This window comes from Trachinotus anak, unplaced genomic scaffold (genome assembly GCF_046630095.1).
Source record: "Trachinotus anak isolate AG129_WGS33_773 ecotype Australia unplaced genomic scaffold, CSIRO_AGI_Tana_v1 ptg000019l, whole genome shotgun sequence".
NCBI classification, from domain to species: Eukaryota; Metazoa; Chordata; class Actinopteri; order Carangiformes; family Carangidae; genus Trachinotus; species Trachinotus anak.
The window spans coordinates 21,004,755-21,027,601 of record NW_027273870.1 but is presented as its reverse complement, the minus strand read 5'-3'; the positions used below and the strand labels follow the sequence as shown (position 1 = coordinate 21,027,601).

Here is a 22,847-nt window from a genome sequence, read left to right as displayed (position 1 = left end):
GATCTTCTTGTATCTTTTATCCTCTTCCCAAATGTCTTTGTTAGAGAATTATCTTTAGGTTTTATTACAGCTGTTTTGTGACTGTTGTGATTTATAGGATTTTGTTTTTTTATGATCACTTTTCTGCTAACCAAGTCATAGCCAATATGCTAGCTACCTGCTAATGTGTTGCTAATGTAAACGTCTAAGTAACTGTTGAATCAAGGTTCTTTTAGGACAACTTGTGTATTTACTCTTTAACTTTAGTGGACTCTACGTTACCAGATTACTGTGTTTTACTTTCTGTGATAACATAATGTTGATCTTTTACTGGTGATATGTTGTGTCTTCCCAACATGATGTGCACATAACTAACAGTTTCTATATTGATGTATTAACTTATCTTTACAATAATATGTAGCTTAGCTGTCAACCTACATGCACTGTAAAGACTGCTGGTTTGTGGTCAACATAGCAAGTACATGGGTCAAAGTTCACCAAAGTGAAATTGGACACAAAATATGTGCATAGATTCGCTTTGCTCTCGCAAGCAGTCCACTGATTGCACCAGATCCATCTGACTAAATGGTGCAATTTCATCATTTTCAATGCAAGCGTGACTGGACCTTCAGCCAAACTTTTTGGGAGGAGAAAACAAAGGTAAGTGGTAAAAGTTTACAGACTGACCTCCTGTTAAAACTTGCACGTACAGTAACAGTTGTCCATGCGTGCAATGTGGAAAAAGGAATTAGCACTTTAAGGTGAGTTTACTATCATCTTGTTTTGATTGTTTCCCAGTGAGCTGTTGTCACATGTCAGAATTTCTAACCTTTAGCCCATAATTACCTCTATTCACATCCATTGTGTGTGTGTGTGTGTGTGTGTGTGTGTGTGTGCGCCTCTGTGCAAATGTGGCCTGAGTGTGTGTTTATGAAGCGGTAAACACACAGTATCTCTCACCTCCAGCCGCCTGTTGGGAGGCAAATAAATAAATGATGAATAAATTACACACAGACATACTGTACTTGAGCTTGCTTGGCAGAGAATTACAGTTGTTTACAAGTGTGTTAGGAAGCCTGGCAGGTAGAGCCACATCATGTCTCTGTGTATTATGTTGTGCTGTCTTAGACCACTGACGCTGGGGATAATTTCAATAATTTACACTCTGGGTGATTGTAGGAGATGCCTCATGTGCTGCTTTTTAAAAATGCAAAGCAGGTCATGTTAGTCCATGCCCACCGACCACAACCTCCAAACACACACGCACACGCACACGCACACGCACACACACACACACACACACACATACTTTAACACTAACATAACATGCCTTTGGACAAGGAGAGCACCCAGATGATAAAGAGCAGATGTTTTCCCAACTGGGGGTATACTCCTAATGCTTCTATACCTTCCATCCTATAAAACCCTTCCCCCTTCCTCTCCTCCTCCTCCTTTCTTTTCCTCTAGTCTCTATCCAAGCCATCCACTTTTCTGCGGAGTGAAGACAGATTAGGGCCTAAATCCTCCGCAATTTGGGTCATGGCCTTTTGTGTGCTCTGTACGGTGAGAGTTGTGGCACACGACTGGGGCCCCCATTTGCCAGAGATCAGGGGGTTAGGCCGGCCAGTGATTGAGGGGGAGCCACACAGTATGACCATGTTTGGAAAAATAATGAGATTGAATTAACAGCGAGTCTATGGTGGAGACCTGGGTATCAGAGAGAGGAGGGGTGGTGGCAGAGGGAGGATAGTGAGAAGCAGCTGTATGAAATTGTGATCATGTGAACCTCCTACCATGCCTAGTTATTGTCTTGAAATATTCCCACCATATGTTTTATCCACTGTAGTGATGTGTAACACCACTAAATTTGAAAACAGCTCTCATCAAGAGAATGTTACGCTGTAAAACAACATCAGCTTAAAAATACATTCGACCAGGCCGCTGAGCTACTGTGGAGAGAATTGAAGTGTTTTTGATAAACCCAAGCCATTCAAGTCAAGAATTGTTTTTTTTTTTTCATGTTGGGATGAGTTTTAAAACCAATGCAGTGCATCATTGAAAGTATACAAATCAATTTGCAAACAACATTTCTTCACAACCTTAATTTGGTGAATGTTCCGTTTATTCAGTTCCTAATTTTAAATCTCTTCAGCTTGAACTCATATTTAATTATAAGTTCTGAAATCTTTCTGAATATGGTTTAAATTGTTAGATTTTTTTAAATAATCAGTTATGAGACTTTACAGTGTAGAAATGACCCACACTTTAGGCTCCTGCAACAATACATTTCAGTCTAAAGCTTGCACAAACCTCTCTCATCCATCACCGTCCAGGAAGGTGGAGGAGACGCAATTCATAGTTACCAATCAATGGATAACGATAACAAACAGTTCAGGGTCTGCATGTCTTCCTCAAAGTACCAGGTATCAGCTCGTTTTGGATTTTGTGCAGGCTTCTCCAGTTTGATGTATAAACTTTTGATATTGAGATATTTCTTAACATTTTGGGCTGTAAATGGAGGAGAGGATTACCCAGAAGCTCCAGCACTTTCCTGAAACATTGTGCAAAAACAGGAAACGCCATCAGAGAAAACAGCAGGCTGCTGCAACAATCCAACACAGCGCCTCTCTCCTTAACTTCAGTTTCGTCTGTATTACCATCTCATCCTGAGTTCAAAGCAGCGTGATGTTAATGAAGGTTCCCATGTACAAAGAGAAGCTTATGTAAATGTTACCTCTCCAGATGTTCTATAGCTCTCAGAGCCAGAACTCCAACTAGCCCCGAGCCACATACTACCAGTTAGCATTTAGACAAACCTTTGTACCTTCACTTGCCTATAGGGCCTATCAGATCGTCGCAGCCTGAAAATCAATATCTGCCGCTAATGAAGTTTAGCCACACATTTTAATGAAGGACCCAATTTGCATTTGAAAGTAACAAGAGGGGAAATGGGTTCATTTTCCCCCATATCTTATTTAGTATGTACATTTGAACAGAAAGCAATGCACCGGTTTGTTGTGTGTGGTAACATTTGTCTGTTTGTGGGGAGTTTTATTTTAAGTGGGTACTGTACACATGCTGTTATTAAAGGTCTGAGGAGAGTAAGGCGGTGCATGCGCTCCACGTGTGTATGTTCATGTATGTGCTGTGTATGAAGCTGGAACACCAATATTTTAAGCATATTGCATCTGTCATCCTGCTTAAGTGATTATAAAAATGGATGGTAAAACATGGCAAACCTAAACTCATTTTAAAAAAATGACATCTCTGCACCTGTATGCTTGTATGCAAACAACAGACATTTCCATCCACCCCTGAGCCAGATCAGTTCACTGAATAAAGACCACAGTACCATATTTTCTGCTTTGTTATTCAAACACAACCAATTTGGAGAAAAATGCTTTTCACTGAGCCGTGACAAGTTGTGATATCTTTTTACACGTTTCATTTGTTGAACGCAGTTCATACTGTCGTACTGATACTTTGTAATCTTGGTATATGAGCTCTGCTCCTGTGTGTGCAGCTCTGTGACGTGGGCACAGTTGAATTACAGCTGTGATTGTCTCAACGTCAACATGCAGCTACTCTCATGTTAGAGTTTAGTAGAGTCTCTCTCTGTATTCCTGTCTGTCTCTCTATTGTTCTCGTCCTCTAGTTTCCCTTCCCTGTCCATCTGTTTCATCTCTCATCCACTACAGCAAGCAGCTTCTGTAAATCTCCTCAAAATACACTGAGCTTTAATCCTTGTTTATCTCACTATTCAACATTGATCACACATCCAACCTGTGTGTCTTTTTGTTAGAAGTTAAATTACAGTAGAAAGGCTGAGGGCATACTTTGTTTGTGAATCTCGAATCCCCCATTTGAGAGTGGGGTAAATGGTGGTTACGCCTCCAGACTTTAGACTTAATGATATGATTCAGATAAACAACCTGCATGCTGTGCAAACTCTCACATGTTTTCTGTGTAATCTTCTTGTTGTAACAGGAGCTTTGATTCATATTCTTGTGGGGGATTCTCTCCTGGACCAGGTAAAACATTAAAACCTTATCTTTTCACTAAACAGCTGTAGCTCACCCAGGGTAGTTTTCTCTTCCTCCCCTGCACTCATCTCAAGCATGATCTTTTTTATATTTGTGTGTTTTTGACAATATTGTTTATTTTCTTAGTGGCTACTGGTCAAGCATCAGTACAATTTTTTTTTTACATTTTTTGGACCCTATTTATTTCACCTTTACTCAGACCAACTTTAGACTGACGCAGTTAGTTTAGCGATGAAGGATTAATTGTTTTATATTAAATATAAAACAATTAATCCCATAATAATATATATTATTTTCAACCTTTTCTTCAACATTTAAGATCAGCTTCTTCCGGTAAATAAAAAAAATGGTTTGGGAAACTTCGCTATATCCAGCTCCAGTGGTTGCTTACGTAATTGCCTTGAACTAAAAAATGATTTTCCTGTGTTCTTCCCGAACCTACATTATTTCCTTCTAGTTCCTTCTGTGTGAGCACTGCTATATCATACTGTGTTCGTGATCCTCCTCTCCTCGAGCTGCGCCCTCTACATGAAAGCCAACCTGCTCGTTTTATGTAAATAACAACAAGGCAAAGTCTCCTGCCTGCCACACTTGGTGAGAATACTCTGAGATCTTTGCAACAATTTTCGCGCTCTCCCCTGCCGGCGAAGTGTGCCACAATACCAGCTGCAGCAGGAAGGCAACTTAGCCTCCAGCAAGACTAAAGTGTGCATCAGAGTAAAACAGTTGTTTACTTTGTTTGAACTGCAGTATCTCACCCACGGGAGACTGTGCGCTTGAAGTTTTGCATCTTTCACTCTCAACTTGTGACAAAGAGTCAGATGAATAACAATGTCATTTTCTCTACCTTCTCCCTCCTCCTTCTCCTGTTGTCTTCTTTTCTACGTTCCATCTATTCCTTTTACCACCCGCCCCGCTGCCACCGCCGCCACCACCCTTCTTCCCCTTTGCACTCCTCTCAAATTATTCATCGCCTCTTTTAAAGTTTCAGCATGCAGTAAATTGATGGTGACACACAAACTACATTATGTTTTTTCACTCCTTTTTTAATAAACTAACAGCACTGCTCATCTCTCTTTAATTGCGCAGCAGTTGGGGACGCAGATGCACACAGATGCGAGTACAGAAGGGTGAGATGAGAGGAGGGAAAGTGGGGATGAAAAGACAGCAGAGCAGAGGATTGTGTAACTTAGTTAAAGTGATGAGGCAGAGGTCCTAAGTGACCCGGCTCAGATGTAAGTGTTGTCTGTGTGCTGATGTGGATACAAGAGAACAGGAAGAGAGAAAGGGCTGATACTCATTCTCTAGTTTGCTTCAACTTTAAACTCAACTCAAACTAGTACTACGTCTGAATATGGTACTTGTACTTTTTGAAAGTTCCCACAAAACAAACTTGTATGAAAGGAAGTCATAATTACGGAGAGTGCATTGAAATAAGAGTTCAAACAGTTCTAGATATGAAGAATGAGCAGAGGATCCTTTGCAGTTTTCCCTTCACTGAATTTATACAACATAGAGCAGTATAGTGATAGGTGCGATTCTGCCCATTTTGTTCTGATACATTCAAAGGTAAGACTTCAGGTTACCATAACCCATGCATTCCTTTGGAAGCTTGATACTAATTCATCCTGAGACAGTTGTTTGAATGTCGTCAGTGTGTGAGCAGATGTTAATTTCCAGATCAGACACAGATCCTTTAGATCCACATAAATGTTCATTTAATTTTGGAAACTTCATTCTCCATATTTGAGGAATTATATTATTTTCTGTAATTTACAACCATATAGGAAGACAAATTTTAAATTTTTACATGTTCAGTCGACCTGGTGTGAACTCTCCATGTGGTTGGAGGTGAACCAATTTAACACTGTCCCCACTTCCCCTGAGTAAGTAGCACCAAATTACTCTATGTCGTCCTTTCCAAGATCCCTCTATAAGAATGTACAGTTTAGATTTAGTCATAAACAACACACATATGTCAAATAAAAACACAGATTTATTCTAACGTGGAACTTGCGCTTGGTTAGACAGAAAATTGAGCTATTCATAAAACTGAAAGATTAATGCACTTACAACCTTACTTAACTGGAAAAGTACCGAACACCTTAGACTCTGTGGTTAACCGAGGTCCTGCAGAACCTTAAGTTCCCTTCACTGTTCCCCAGAAGAAATTATACAAAGTATTGTAGGGCAGCCCTTTCTTATGTACATGGTAATGGTAATTTTTGTCATTTTTATCTAAAGACATCTGCACATCTGTACATCTGTTACATCTGTAAAAACATTGTGGTACCTTTGCACTTGAAGCAACTTCAGTTTAGTGGTTGTTGCCAGGTTTTCCCTTGTATAGTGTGCATTTGTTAAGGTTTTTCAAACTGTTTTTTTTCCCCACTGTTTAATAGAGATATAGCGTGGAAAGAATAGTGTCAGCTTGGAGATGTGAAGAGCAGACAAAAAAGAGACAACAAACTACTGATCTGAGAAATGGCAAAATGTTGTTTTGGCTCCAGATCCATGTCCCTGTCCTTACTCCAGTCTGTTTCTTATCTTAATTCACATGTTTTTAGGGATGTGTGTGTGTGTGTGTGTATGTGTGTGTGCGCGCAGCTATCTTTTAATTATATTATGAATCAAAAAGTCGTCTCTCCTCAAGAAATGTAATAAAACACATGTGACACCAACACATCTCTCTTTCCTTTTCTCTCCATCTCACCCACTCTCCCTCTTCCTGACACGCACACACACAGAAATTACTGTCAGATCATAACATGTCACGTTTTTTACTAATGTAAAAGTCAAACAGTGAAGGAGAGATCACAGCCTTACAAAATGTGACAGTTTTTGTGTGTGTGTTTGGGGCGGGACAGGGCTCCCGTTTCGCCTTCCCGTCGCCTCCTCCTTTTTTCAACCTCTGCACCTTTCCAATGGAAAATAAATAAGTAATCCTTAATATCATCATATGTGATTGAAGGGGCTCTGAAATGGAGGAGTGAAGAGCATCGCCAGATGAAGTGAAGTGTTGAAAACAGTGATTATTTTTGCTTCACTGAGGTCTTATTTTTCAAAGTGCCACTAAAAGCACGAGAGACTTATGTCACTTTGCACAGGGAGGATGGAGGAGCTGAAGGGTGATTTGATAAGAGATGAAAGAAAGGTAGTGACCCCCCTTTCCCCCACCCCCAGTCCCATTTTTTTCAGACCTTTGCTCAAAATCTTGATACTTCAAGTGGCTCCAATCATATTCTCCATGAGGCAGTGCGATATTTATGGCCGAGTGCCCACAGCCAAAGCTAATATTATGAGCTTCCACAGTGCCATCCATATTGTTTTACCTCCCGTTGCCTGCGGTGAGGAATAAATAAAGTGCCTGCCGCTGTGGAGTGGCATTGGCAGTCTTGGCTTTCAAAGCACTCTTCTAGCAGGTTGGAGAGCGGGCCAGGCTGCAGAGAGGGGAGAGAAGGGAAGAAAGGGGACTGTCACTTTAGGTTGGGTAATTTTTGACGTGCACGTCAAGGCCTTGACAAGGGGAATGTGGCCGGCTTGTACATTAGAGTCGAGCTCACAGGCAGCACAGCACTGGGGACAGGTAGTAATGCAGTCCCAGAGAGTGCTGCTCATCTGCTCACACTATGTACTTGTCTGGTGCCACACAAGGATGCCCCCTGTCGCCCCGACTCCACTCCCCCATCCCTCTGCAGAAATGACTTTAGTCAGTGAGGGAAGAATCCATTTACAATGTGTGCTTTATAACATCTCCTTGACAATGCAGTAGTGGATTAGAGACATTTGTGATGAATCTTTTATAAAGACTTTTTCCCCATCTTTCTTTTCCATGTGCACAGGCTTTCTGGGTCCTGGCGCACCACATGCACATGTGTCTGTTCGGATGTCATCGCAGCAAGATGGGGAGAGGAGATAGCAACGGGTACTCTGAAAAAAAAGAAAAAGGAAGAGGGAGAGTGACACAGAATCGTCAGAGTCGGGCATTAAAATTTATCTGCAAGTCACAATGGCTGCCATGATAGCGGCGTGAAACTTTCCTTTGAAAATGAACGTCGCTTGTCCTCTCAGTCATCCACTTCCCTCGCAACCAAGACAAGCGCTCTCTGTCCTCATCAATTCTTCACTGCCATTTTGACATTTATTTCATTCATTTGCATAACTGCTCCCTGTGTCTCTTGTTTCGTCTCGGTGTGAGCACAGCATTCCCTTTTCCTTAACTTTAAAATGCTGCTTTAAATTTAATGTCGGCCCAGAGAAATATATAAATATATCACAAAGTTGACATGATGTTGTCCTACATTATTCCCTTTGAAAAGCGATTTTGTTCATGCTTAAAGGTACTCAGACGCAGCGCGTGTGGAGGTGCGGGCACACACACTCAGGCTAACAAACACACACTTGCTTGTCTGGCCTTGCCATCCCTCCTGTCTGTCTTCTCTGTGGTGTTAACATAGAAAGATGCATAACGAATGTTACAATCCAACAAGACCAAATGAATACCGCTTTTTTATTTATTTTTTTTTTATGCACAGGCCTCCAGCGCTCAGTAGAGTTCTCAGTAGAGAACTTAGCTCCTACCAGAATTTGAGTTTGTGACTGAGGCTGTTGGTTTTTGTTTTTTTTTGTTTTTTTGGTGGGGGGTGTTTCTAAAAGTGGGCTGTGGCTTTCCACAAACTCACTGATTCAGTTTTAAACAGTAAGTAAGTAAGTAAAGAAACCATGAAACTGAATAATTAAAACTGTTTGTCATCAGAATGAAACAATTGAATCCCTTGTTAATAATTCCTTCAAGTAGCGAAAAGGTCAGCATGGAGGAAAGGGTGCTCTCTTCTCTAAAGCAAAGGCTGAGTAAATCCTTTTTCTGCCTGAGTTGGTGTCATCCAGTTTTCAGGCGGCCACGGCACAGATGGCTTTTCTTTTTCCTTTTTCCACTTCAAACTCACCTGTCTGTCCCCATTGTCCATTTGAAAGGGGAAGCAGCGGCAGAATCTGAGAGTGACTCAATGCAAATGCTGCATGGAAAAAAAAATATATATAAAAAATTTATCACCTTTCCATTTGAATTCAAGGTAGGCATCACTCTCCATAAGCAGGCCTGTCTCTTTAAATCAGACGAACTGTCGCTTCTCTGACTGCCTGTTTACAAAATATGAGCCTGAAAATGAGACCTGCTCCCTGCGGACAAGCTCCTTGTATAAATATAAATAATGAATATTAGATAAATAATTTCTGCCCTTTAATAATGTACAACTCAACGAAATTCACTTACACTGTGAAACTGGAGAATCCAACTAAAAGTAGATAATGCAGTCGTACAATAGGGGTTAGAGTGTTGTGTGTGGCAGAGAGGAACCCTACAGGTTAGAGGTCCTGGTGACCCTGTTGTCACCTCCATAAATTCATAGTGCGCAGGTGAGTGTATAGTCAGGTGCACTATATTCTACAGCCAGGCTGGCAAGGTTTATAAAATAATTATTCAGTGAAGCTTAATTAACCTATCCTGTTGAAAGAGGCCAAATTAAAAACATATTTACAGCCCTGAGAAGGTAAGCAGGGGAATATGGTGTAAGCTGGAGCCAAGCTTCACTCCCCTGGGGAAAGGTGGACTAGGGAGTCTGGAGGATCAAGAGGCAGAAAGGAGTGAACGCCATCTCGACTCTACTACTGCCGCCTGGGTGTCTTGTGGCGAGAAAGAGGGTGGAGATTTGATAAATGGTTAATTATGAAAATCCTTGTGCCAAAGCTAAAACTGTAATTAGCCTTAATTGGCTAATTGGATAGAATTGGTGGATGGCATAAGCGTAATTGCCCCCTTTTTTCAAAGCATTTAACGCAAAATTGAGTATGTCGCTGTGGCAATGACAGTCAAGTAATTTTTTTTGCTTTTTGAAAGAGTATGACAGCATAACCTGTTGTCACAATGACTGAACTTAGATTTTTTTGTCTATTTTTCTGTCAAACTCAAATGAGTGGTTGTCACAGCTAGTTTTGTTATTCGACTTTTCAGCAATGTCTTGCCCGTTGTGCTGCAGCCAAAAGGCTAATAACACCCTCAGTGAAGGCAGTTAGGCTTTTCCTCAAACCTGCTGATTCTCACAAGAGGAGATGGATTGTGCAAAGACCTTCCCTCTGGTCTGAGACAGTCAACTAAAACAAGAATTTTCTCTCTCTTCTCACCTCCTTTCCTTCTCTCTGACACAAAAACACAAACTCACACTGAGTATTGGGGCAGCTCAGCTCAAGGTGCTCAGACTCTCTGCTAATAACACCATCTAGAATTCACGCCCTCCAAATAGGTTAATGTGTTTTTGCCCAGAGGGCCCTATCTACCTCAACAGCAGAACTCTCTCTGCACTTCCATTAAGCTAGAACACCGCTGCCTATTAGCTGCTTTAGTGTGTATGGGGCCAGAAGTGAGAATGTGAGCAGGAGTCTGTGCAGATACAGTTTTATATATATGTGTGTGTGTGTGTGTGTGTGTGTGTGTGTGTGTGTGTGTATGTCAGGACCACAAAGGTGCTCTGTAGTGCACTGAAGGTGTCACTACCTGCAGCAGCTCAGTGTGCTGTGTTAACTGTTGGAGGAGAACAATGTTATGGCCCCTGACAGCTTGTTAAAGACTCCACCATGTTGGAGCAGCTCCCACTGTGTTGTGTATTAGCACCCTGCAATACACTACACATATTCCAACACACATACACACACTGTAAACTCTCACAGAAACACACATTCTTGTTTGTTAACATGTTGAGTATGTACAGTGGAACAGGGCTGAAATTCCTGAAGTTGACTGGGTGAACTTACTCATGCTCATAAAAACTTGCTGTTACTTCCTGTTCTGTCTTTTGGTAGTTTACTTGATTAACCCATAAACAATATCTCGTTTAAAGAATGGAGCACTAATATAATGATATACGGATGGATGGACAAAATGGCAGTGCTTGCCTTCATTAAAAGACAGCATAAATAAGAAATTTTAAACACTGTCACTTTTCAATTTACATACAAAAAAAAAAAAAAAATGGCCAGGATAGCATCATACCCGCTGAGTGCTATGGACAGTCATTTAACCTCATTACAACAGAACAGAAACAGAAACACGCTGGATCTCCTTGAGAAATCTGAACTGTGCTACTTCACAGTTTGAAACAAATTTTTTCTAAAACATTTAATATGTTTTTATTAAGGTTGGGTCTTGTTTCTTGTCTTTACCTATAGAGTATAACAGAAAAAAAAGGGAAATAAAAAAACTGCAAATTGGAGGACAGGTAAATGAGGCAGTTTGAGTCAGGAGGTGAAGGTTCACTGAATTATACAAGTCAGGAATACTCCAGTAACAGCGGAATGTCGATTCAGTGTATACATATTTTAGATTTGAGCTTAAATTTAAATTTATTTATATTAAAATGTTGAATGAAATCTTGAATGGCAGCGCTGTCAGGATCAGGGTTGAGTCAAAATTGTAACCATGGATTTAATGTTAAGAATAAAGCGAAGTTTTAGATGATAACATTGGATGTTAAGTGAATGTGAAGTGTTTTTAAGTTTCATCTTATTTCACCTTCACCTCTAAGTAACATCCCTCTAACAGATAGTTGGTCTGAACCTTTATAACACTACATTTTTGGATATATTTGTACTAATGATTACATTTTGCTACATGAAATATGTGATCATAGCCATGAGGGGTGTTATAAGGTGTTATAACATTGGGCAAAATAATATAATATATAGCTTAAGGTCATTTTTGATAGTAATGACACTGCACTTGGTGAACAGACAGTATTTATGATCTGATCAGTTTATAAATGACGACCAACATAGTGTACCACAGTGTATTTTCAAATGTTGAACATAAACATATCTATTGAAATTTAACATTTCCTTTGTCCCCAGGTCCTTGTATTATTTCTCTTTATGTTACATTTATTGCTACAGAGTATTGGAAAAGGTTTTAATAATTTATGTGTGTGTGTGTGTGTGTGTGTGGGGGGGGTGGGGGGGGGCATAATTATATCATGTTTATGAATAGCTTTTTATTCCAGTTAAAGGGTTTTTTTATCCAATTGAGCACTATTCTTATCATCAATGTGGATAATCTTCTCTGATGATCTGGCCTCACATTATGTTACAATGCTGAAACATCTAGACATGTGTGGAGTAATTTCACCCCGCACAGCAGGTGCTGAATGTTTTGTGTCATCCTGACCCCTAGTGGACACCCAGTCCACCCACTGGTGCACCACTCTACCGTTTACAGAAGTATCACACAGAAAACAGTAAAAGGAAAACATCTATAAAACTTGTATAAATTTTGTTAAAATGAATAAATCATCTATTGAGATGTTTTGATTGCATTTCACAAGGAACACATGTCCTGAATTGTTTTGTAGAAAGTATTCAAGCTAAAACGCCTTAGGCCCTCAGCACTGGTCTGTGTCTATGAACATTTATTTGTATGTAAGTAAGCCATTATTCATAATGTTTGATGCCAGTTTCAATAACAGGCTGTTCAGAAATGTGAGTTAAATTGCTCTCAATTCTCTGAACTGCAGTTCAGTGCGTCTGCCTTTGACAACAATAACGCAGACATTGAATATGTATTAAAGCCTGAATAGTCCTCAGAGATGCAATGCATATATTTGATGAATTCCACGACTGACTGGACCAGCCCATATCGTCGAGGGTGAAATGGATCTGACCAACTTAGAGACAGCAGAACTAATTAAATGGATAAAAGATATATATGGACTCCTCGGAGTATGTAAAATTAATACCAGACCAAAGGACTCGCCTCTCAGCCACTTCATCCACTCTGCAGCGCTGAGCCGCTGCACTGTGCTGAGGTTTGATGGAGAGCAGATGAGGCTGCGTTTGTGTGTGTGTGAATGTGTACGCGTGCATGTGCATCTGTTCCTGTGGATTCATTCTTATTCTGATGCAAGAATGACATTCCTCTTTTGTATATTTTATTACTATCTGCATTCATCTACATGTCATCTCGTGTAAGACGGAGTATTATATTGTCTGTGCATCCAATGGGGATGCTGCCTACAAGCATGAGTAACCTTGCAGCACGTGGACAGTATAATATGAACACGTGAACAATAAAGTCATGCCTTGAAATAAAAACGAGACCTTAAATGTAGTTTTTGCTTTTATGTGCCCAATAATTTAACAATGCTTGATAAATGTGGAGAAGTAGCAGCGACTGTTCAAAGGAGGGCTGCACCCTATTATTTTTCTTAATTTTTAAGCTAATGATTAGTTTCACAATTGATCAATTAAACATTTTGTCTATCAAATGTCAAAAACAGTGATCTCAAGGTGAAATCTTGAAAATGTATTGTTTTGTCCAACCAACATTTCATAACCAAAAGACATTTAAACATGTATCTCAAAGAAAAGCAATAAATCAGCACGTTTGAAAAATTTTACAATTAAAATAGTTCCAGATTCATTTTTTGTCAATTAACAAACCAGTTAATTGAATAATTATTTCAGCTCTGGTCTCAAGTTAAATATGTTATGAATGGTTGTACAAATGATTTAAATATTCTTTCTCTGTGTCTCACACAGACTGGTCCTTTGCTGACCTAAGTTGTTCCTGAGAGAGCCGGAAAGCATGAGCTCACGCCAGTTCTGGGAATACTCTATGCTGACCCACTTTGACTTTTCGGTGCCCTCACTTCAACTTCCCTGTCATCCAGTGAGACGCTGGATGAGGAGAGGAGATGGGAACAGTCCTTACAGCTTGTCTGTTGAAGTTTGCTTTCATTAAGATGCAAGATCGTTGCCATACAGGTGCATAACTCCAGCTTCCAAGTCTGATAAGAACGAGTCAGATGAATAATCACGTTATTGTTATTGAGCATTGTTTGTCATCTGCTGGGATCTGAGATATGGTGTGTAAACAAGAGATCAAAGCCCTTATATTGTTCACTGATCAATTATTTATCTCTAGCCACTTGTTAAAGAAAGGTTGACTGTCCATTTGTGAAGTTTCAAAGTTGAGTGGACACCATAACACCAACACCTTACAATGGAATCCAATACAGCAAAGCTGTTATATCAATGTTTTAAGTTTATTTATATTAAACTTAATAAAACCAGAGATTACAGAGTAGTGTTGTTGTTGTTCACACATGAGTGAGAGAAATTAATTGTGCAAAATTAGTTCATATCTGTAAACATACACTCGCCAAGCACTTTATTATGTTTATTATGAACATCTGTACACCCAGTTGTCCAGTCATGGCAGCAATGCAATGCATAAGATCATGCAGATACAGGTCAGGAGCTTCAGTTTGTGTTCACAAACATCAAACATCAGAAGGGGGATAAAATGTGATCTCAGTAACTTTGACCGTGGTATGATTGTTGGTGCCAGACACTACTGATCTAGAGTTTTTACTCAGAATGGTGCCAAAAACTAAAAACATCCACTGAGCAGCAGTTCTGCAGACAGAAACACCTTGTTGATGAGAGAGGTCAGAGGAGACTGACCAGACTGGTTGGAGCTGACAGAAAGGCCACAGTAACTCAGATAACTACTCTTTACAACTGTGAGCAGAAAAGCATCCCAGAACGCACAACATGTCAAACCTTGAGGCCGATGGGCTACAACAGCAGAAGACCACGTCAGGTTCCCTTCCTGTCAGCCAAGAACAGAAATCTGAGGCTGCAAGGGACACAGACTGGACCCTACCTGCCTTGTGTCAACAGCCCAGGCTGCTGGTGGTGTAATGGTGTGGAGAATGTTTTCCTGACACTCTTTGGGCCCCTTAAAACCAATCAATCATGGTTTGAATGCCACAGCTTATCTGAGTATTGTTGCTGACCATGTCCATCCCTTTATGACCACAGTGTACCATCTTCTGATGGCTACTTCCAGCAGAATAACGCGCCATGTCACAAAGCTCAAATCATCTCAAACCGGTTTCTTGACCATGACAATGAGTTCACTGTACTCAAATGACCTCCACAGCCACCAAATCTCAATCCCATAGAGCACCTTTGGAGTGTGGTGGAACAGGAGATTTACATTATGGATGTGCAGCAAATCTGTTGATGTTATCATGTCAATATGGAGGGAAATCTCTGAGTGAGTGTACATTAAATACATACATATACCAACCTGCATACACACAAAAATATACACATGCAAACAAAATAATCCAAATTAAATGTTACTTGTTAAAAATACATGTTTTGTATGCCCCTTGTGACTACCTATGTGCCTCCTGAAGTGTATGTGTAGTTAACACAATCTACCAGTAGATGGCGCCCCGGTGAGAAGTCACTGAGACAGCTCTCAAAGGAGGCCCAGCCCTGCCAACTTGCCTGGCCTTGGCCATGCACTTGGGAAGCCATCATTTATTTTTGGAGCCCTAGGCTGCATGGCAGCTGTGAGACTGACGGAGGGTGAGGAGGTGGGAGGGTAAGGAGAGAAGAGATGCAAGGAGAAGGAGGGGAAGCAGGGCAACTTATGCCAGCACCAGTGACACAAAAAGCATTGTCCTGATTTAATGGCTGTGAAGTCTTGCCTCCCCCTGGTCCAAGAAGCTGCTGATGCTTAATTAGGACGAGCATTCATTCAAGCACACACACAAACACACAACAAATGTCACACACACACACACACATGCACACCTCAGCCCCAGACTTGCCAGGCTTTTTCCTGCTCCCAGCCCCTAGCAAAGATGATTCAATCCAGCTCTGCCATCACAGGAGATGAGTTATGAAGACAGAGGGGTTTCTGTTGCAGCACAGCACAACATATTCAGTCTTCTTCCAGTATGGAGGCTATAAAATTGTCACCAGGTTTTACTGTGAAGAGTTAAACCTCTGATGAGTCATCAAATGTAAAATCAAACAGGCCCATGGTCTATGATTCATAACTGTACAGGGAGTTGTGAGCTAGTCTCTGTAATGACAAGAGGGAAAAAACCAAAGAGCAGCAAGGGAAAATTCATCCTCAAGTGTGCTTTTTATGTGGTCTGGTATAACACTGTTAGATGGAGATGGTGTAAAGGTATGACTCACTAAATTGATGATTTATGTATTTAGATTTTTTTTTTACATAGTAACAGGTGAGAAACTGCCTTCATTTTAATTGGACAGCAGGATTTCAGTTATTAAAAAAGGGAAACTCCATTATTCTTTTTACTGCAGGGACGATTGTGTTTAATCACACATAAAGATAGTTTATGTATATTTATATAGTGTTTTATATATTCATACAGAGACTGTAGCTGTGAAATCACTCTCTGATCTATTGATTACAAAGTTTGATTTTTATTTCTGTCTGAAACAAATTAATCTCTTTTTAATGTTTAATTGAATGTTGATTAAATGACCTTGTTCACATTGTAGAGTATTGATTGCCTTGTATTGACAATATGAGCCTCTCAGCAGCACATTGAGAAGCCGACAGATGACATTAATATGTTTATGTATCAGAGTGGTAATAGTATCTCTGTTCATATCCTTTGAGTGCAGGACCCAAATGAGCACATGTCCTATTTGTATAGGTTTCTGTTTTTTTGGGGGGTTTTTTGTTTTTTTTTAAAAAAGGGATCCTGCTCATTTTCTACGTTAAACATAGCCACAAACTCAGTGTGAAATGCTGGATGAATATTTTACTGTCTCTTTACACAGAGAAATGCGGATACAAGACAAACTCATGTACAAGCCCCACACAAATATATGCCAAAGTGTTTCTTCAATGGATTTACATCCAAATGTATTAAAATTCCCTTCTCCATTATGTGGAAATGCATATTTCTTAATTATTCATCGCAAGGCATTGAGGCACCCAGGTCTTTTAAATTTTTTATTTCTGCTCAGCTTCAAACAGTAGATCTTGTAAAAGGGACCCAGTTTTGGGGTGTGGGAATTGCTGCAGGGCGAAGCTGACAGGATTTTCAGTCTCGAGGCACCTCTCGCTTTTTCATTACAGAAAAGCAAAGGAACAAATCCAGGTCAATTAAAATGAGAACAAGAGGGCTGAGTGGCTGCATGGCTGTGAGTGAAATCACCACCAATATCTGCCACAAGAGGGCACAAGGGGACTGCATATGCCTTGGAAATGATGAAAAAACAAATAGAGTACCAGGACTGGTGACTGGTCAAGATGACATGCAGATGATCACAACATATCCTTACACATTTCATTTGAAGGTTATACAATATTTTCCTAAGGAGAACATTGCATCAATGGTCACAATAAACAGAAAAATATGATGTAAGAATATGTTTCAAGTTGTAATTTGTAGGCTCACTTAAAAGAAGTGGCCCTTCACTTTTGGCACTTCATAAAAGTCTGTCAGATGTCTCCTCTCCCAGGTCTTCCTTATAAAAGCTGCTCCTCCACGACTACCAGCGCCTTCTGCTGCTGGTGGTGGTGGTGGTGGTGGTGGTGGTGGTTGTGTGTGTGTGCGTGTGTGTGCGTGTGTGTGTGTGTGTGTGTGTGTGTGTGTGTGCGTGTGTGTCAGAGAGCATCTCCTCTCCACTTTCCATGACGGTCGTTAAAAACTCTCAAAGTGACACACTCACGTAAAAAGCATCAGTGGCTAACCTGGGGAGTGTCACATTGAATTTAATGGCCTCTTGTTCCTGAGCTGTTCTGTGCAGGAAATCATATCTTGATGTGAAAGGTGCTCTCCCTCATCTGCCTCATAATATGTTGTCACGCAAATGTTCACATACATTCTCTCTCTCCTTATCTGTCTCTCTCTCACACACATAGACACACACACACACACACATACAGTCAGAGGAGAGACCCAGCTCAGGTTCAAGACTGAAAGGCTGTAACTGTGTTTATGACTGAGCCCTGACTCTCATACTGGCCCTAGTCCAGTATGCAAGTGTGTGTGTTTGTGTGTGTCCGTCTATGTGTATGTGTGTGTGTGATAGATTAGGTAGCTTACTGTGTGTTCCTGAGTGTTAGGTAAATGTGTGTGCGGCCGAGTCTGTAGCCTCCTTATGACCTCCCTGATGGCCAGAGATGGGCTCAAGTCATAACTCTTCTGTCAGGCTTTACCCTTGAGCAATATCACAGGCACTCTGAGTGCAGCGAGTCAAACCACTGCACTTCGCTCCATAACCGTGGACGCACAAACTGACACCAACACACATACAAAGGCATTTCAGTGCAGCACACACAGACATTCACACAGTCTTCAACACAACTGAGAGCAAAGAAGAATTAGAGGATAATTCCAGTCTATAACAACATAGATTCTACTTGCATAGCTTTGACCATTATCATTTATATTGGTTATGATAATATGGTGCTAACTGAAGACAACACTGCAATCAGGGAATGATACAGAGTTGCTATGCATCAACACTATGCATCGTCATCTTTTAAGTTCATGTAGCAAACTTGTTGTAAACAGATTTGTCGTACACACGGAACAGATACAGAGTCAGGACAGAATTAGACCAGACTAAAAGCCTTTTGCACTGTAGCATTCGAGGGCAAAGGTTCATGTCTTGACTCCTGACGGCCGTGCAAACATTTCCACTTCCTCAACATTTCATCTACTGACACACCAGCCGCCTGTGGCCGTTAGTCTGAGAGGAAACAACAACAAAAGGCTCTTGCAATAGCATTATTACCATTTTGGGTGCTTGCCAGCAACACTCCGGATTACCTTGCATGGCAGACAAATTGGCAATCGGAACACCAGCGTAATGGAGGCTAATTGCCTGAGTGCAGGGCTAGTTTGTATTTCATGCAAGCCTCATGTGCATAGTAGTGAAACTTGGCTGACAAACAGGACATGCAATAGCCATTCTGAAGCAAAAAGGCTCATATTCACTAATTGCTGATCACAAGCACTGATGACCTCACTCTTGAATATACTATTTAATGTGTTTGTAACAAAATTTTTCCCCCAGATATGATTTGTTTAGGATATACCCTAAAGTAAAGTAATTCCTTTATGTATCAAAGAGGAAAGATTGAACTTTAGGACATTAAATAGCTCTGTAAGTTAAATAGCTCTGCAAGTTAATTGCAAGTCATTTATGTCTCTGAATACTATTCAAATAACATGACATTTGAGCCTTTTCCTTTCAAAGCTTTATTAAGAGGGTCTTTTGCAAAGTTGAGACATAGTCCTTTCAATTGACAAGCCTAATAATTAAATATTTGATCTGTGTGACCAAGCACGGGCAGTGGGACACAGCCATGTCCTTCCTATACCTCAGAGATTGATCAGGTCAAAACCTGAGACCTGAACAACCCACAGCATCTCACCTTTTTAACCGGTAGTTGACAATATAATCTCACCTCAAGGTCCATTAGGAGCTGTTCTTGAGCTTTCAGTCATACCACATGATCCTCATCAGGTAAAGTGACTTCAGATTCAAGTCTGCAACTCTGTTACAGCTCATAAATATCAAATATCATACGTGTCTTATAGATTTTTCCCCCAGATCAAACATATGAAGGCAATTATCTTCAATAAACATTCAAAAAAAAGCTACATTTCTTTTTACAGTTTGGAATACAGAAGTCAAAGCTGCCCTGCTTTACCCCAACCCTGAAGTTCCTTGTTTTTGCTGACAAAGGTATGACACGGTTCATGAAGACAGACTAGTGACGTCAAACATACAATCAACAGAACAAGTTTTGCCTTGTTGAGAAGAATAGTGATGATGTGCTTTGTATTCACATCCATCCATCTTATTGTGGTGTAAGTGGGTCAGGTCACGGTCAGTAATACAATATGGTTAACATAGTAAGATTTCAAGTGAATGTGTTGCCAAAATAGAACCTGCTGTTGTGGGACAGCTGGAGAGCCTTTTGGGGTCAAGGTTCAAAGACTCACGTGGATCATGTTATTGTACCAAGCAAGAGTTTTCCTATGTAGTGTGTGTAAGTCTGTTACCGTTGATAGCACTGGATCCTGTGCAACACATACATGGTAAATGCTCTGTGAGTGCAACAGTACTGCTCTCTGGCCTCCTGAAGGGTACCTACTTACACTCCCCTAACCTTACCATCTACATCATGCTGCCATTTGGAGCCAAGATAAATCACAGAAGCCCCTGTCCATGCTGGGAATAGCTTCTTCCAGATAAGAAGGTCAAGGGTCACATTTCTGGCCAAGGTTGACTGTCCTCAGGGCTAAATAAAGAGCCTAAGGGTTGGAGAGCGGCGCAGGCCAGCACAGACCCTCACCCTCAATTAGGATCAAAACAACCATCAAACTTGAACTTGGATTTAGGTTACAAAAAGGCAACAAAGTAGAACAGGGAAGCTTCTGGATCAAAAAATGTCAGAAATGCACAACACACATCCTGATGTATAACTTTATCTAGCCATAACAGACTCATGGATTAACAGACAAACAAGGAGGGTTCGGTTTATTAATCAGTAGCAGCTGTTTTCACCATTAGCCTGCCATTGTTACACAGTGTCGAAGGTGTTTGTTTATTCTGTGCTAACCTAACGAAACCTCTGACCCAGCCAGTGGAATGTGAGAGCGGACACACAGTGTGGGAGGTCACTGCCATCATTTACATCCTAAACACATGACAGGCTGTCAGGCAGAGGTTAAAGCAGGTCAAGTTCACACAGGACGGGACAGCACAGATCCCAATACACCCCGGTTCACACATGCAAAAACAAAGTGTTACTTACATTGATACATATAGGCAGTGGATACAGTGACAGTATTATGTGATGCAAGGAACATAATCTGTGTTTAACTTTTAACCTGAGTCAGAGAGGTGTTGGTTACCAAATGACCAAATGGTAATTTTTGTGGCTGTAACTTGTGGTTTATATTACAAGATGTTTCTGATATTTTGCCCAACCGTGTACATTTGCCACATTATTTTGTTTGTGCATGCACATGATGCATTTGTTTACCAAGTGATGATTCATCTCGAGACCCCTGAGCATGTACATGTACTGCAACTAGGGAGAAAAAAACAACTTGAATATTCCTGATGTGTTGTAGACTCTCCATCAGCCCTGGCAAAAACCATTCACATGGAAAGATCCACACTGAATACATTTGCATAGAAGACAGAAACATGTCCTCCAAATGAGAACATGGTAGAGCCAAACATGAAAAAACACAGATTTTCAGGTTGTCCTTGTCATCCTTTGATCCCTTGTGAAAAGGCTAGACAGTCATGCTGCAGTGATCAGTCAGGGTCAAAGTCATACTCCACTTTCCCTCCTCCCTCCCTTGCTCCTGTGTCTCTATTGTAGTTTTGTTGCTCTGGCAGCTGGTGGTGCTGTAAGACTTGAGTCTTTCCCTTGCTTTTTCTCCGACATAACAAGGCTGTCACCTATTCTATCCTCCTTTGTCCTCTCCCCTCCATCACTCACCCCCATACGTCAACGGTGAGCCACTGCAGCATCCTCTGCGAGACCCTGAGCCAGTCTGCTTTGATGGAGGTGAGTGGGGACCAGTGCCCTGTACAAACTAAGTCAAACAAGGGAAAAAGGCGGAATTTTTCATATTCATCAGGCACCTTATTTCAATGATCCTGAAGATAAAAAACGTGGGTTTGGAAGGGGTTGGTGAGGCTAAAATCAATACTCAGATGTTGACACGCACATGGACATGCAAAATGAAAAAGTGGCTACATCAGCTCAGTGTTTTTGAAAAAGCAAATGGTTCAATACCACGATGTCTGCCACTAGGTCATTTGTGTGAATGGTATTAATTGGGTTCCCTGCGAGGCCACACAGCCAGCGGCTCAGTTATGATTCCAGTGGGTAAATATTTGCCTGTACTAACCCACACTAGGTGCCATAATGATTCTTTGTGTGTTGCACTGTGTACAATCCGTTTCTGTGTACACATCACTCAGTGCCTATGTCTGCCTGTGTGTGTGTTTGTCTGTGTTGCAGCTTAAACCCCCCCCCCCCCCAAACATTCCCTCTATATAGCTGCAGCTTGGTAGAGTTTGATCAATAACGTGTCCTTCATTCTCAAGTCGGGCCTGACCTTGGCAGCCTTTTGTCTCTTTCCAGGGGCCAGAGTGCGCATGTACAGGTTGGAAAACAAGGCTCTCAAAAATCCACCCTTGGAAGGAAAAGAATTCCCCCCACTGCCTCCACACTACAGCTCTCTCATTAAGAGACTAATGAATCATATATTTATAGCGTTCTTATCTTAGCGTAATGAGGTGATGCCACTTTTGAACTCATTTACTAAATTATCACAGGCAACACTGAAATGGAATAAACTTCCAATTTGTTGCTTATGCTGCTACGTTCGTTTTCACAGGGCGTCACAGGAGACGCCAGACCCAGTCCTAACCTGACTTAGGAACAAAGAGCACCTGTGTGCAGTCACAGATGACAAAAGGTAAGCTTCATGTTCTGAGACATTCAAAAGCACTAAAACATGGAGGACTGCTGCAGAGGGCAGTGGGAGTTAATCCGATAGATCTGTTTACATGTAAATGCAGCCTGACATAACCTGCAGGTGGCACCATTTATAGATTAGTCCTGCAGTCGTACTCTTTTGTGTCATTCAGTAATGGATATTTGAATGGCCAGGAAGTGAAAAATTTTCATGCATAATAAAGCTGTCCATAATGCAGCTTTAAAACAAGCAACATGTTACTTTTATATGCATCGAAGTGCTCTTTGATTTACTCTGCTGGATAGTGGCAAAGTCAAGATGCAGGTACATTACTGGATTGAAGCAAACACTCCCATCATTACAAAGCTATCAAGTGGTGGCATCATACAGAGCTGTAGGAATACTTTTAATAACATTACTCATGTTAAACAAGAGAGAAAAGCTAAATGAGGATCAAAGGGCTGTAATTTTGATA

General features: G+C 40.9%; 1 long non-coding RNA gene across 2 annotated transcripts in view; it reads left to right on the top strand.

Annotated features, from left to right (window-relative positions):
- LOC139636840 (uncharacterized) overlaps nucleotides 1–14,141 on the top strand; it is a 167,087-nt gene extending 152,946 nt beyond the window's left edge. For both annotated transcript variants that reach the window (XR_011694478.1, XR_011694476.1), the window contains one exon: nucleotides 13,605–14,141. This is a non-coding gene — a long non-coding RNA (uncharacterized lncRNA). The remainder of the gene's footprint in view (nucleotides 1–13,604) is intronic.
- The last annotated feature ends 8,706 nt before the right edge of the window (nucleotides 14,142–22,847 follow it).